Below are 463 nucleotides of genomic sequence, written 5' to 3' on the forward strand. Positions count from 1 at the left end.
TATTTTCTTGGGCTCCAAAATCACTGCAGATGGTGATTGCAGCCATGAAATTAAAAGACGCTTGCTCCTTGGAAGAAAAGCCATGACCAACCTAGACAGCATGCTAAAAAGCAGAGACATTACTTTGCCAACAAAAGTCCGTCCAGTCAAAGCTATGGTTTTTCTAGTAGTCATGTATGGATGTGAGAGTTGGACTATAAAGAAAGCTGAGGGCCAAAGAATGAATGCTTTTGAATTGTGGTGTTGGAGAAGATGCTTGAGAGTCCCTTGGACTGCAAGGAGATCCAACCAATCCATCCTAAAGGAAATCAGTCCTGAATTTCATTGGAAGAACTGATGTTGAAGCTGAAACTCCAATACTTTGGCCACCTGATGTGAAGAACTGAATCACTAAAAAAGACCCTGATGCTGGGAAAGGTTGAAGGTGGGAGGAGAAGGGGACAACAGAGGATGAGATGGTTGG

The sequence above is a fragment of the Bison bison genome, unplaced genomic scaffold (assembly GCF_000754665.1).
Source record: "Bison bison bison isolate TAMUID 2011002044 unplaced genomic scaffold, Bison_UMD1.0 scf7180017864375, whole genome shotgun sequence".
Lineage (NCBI taxonomy): Eukaryota > Metazoa > Chordata > Mammalia > Artiodactyla > Bovidae > Bison > Bison bison.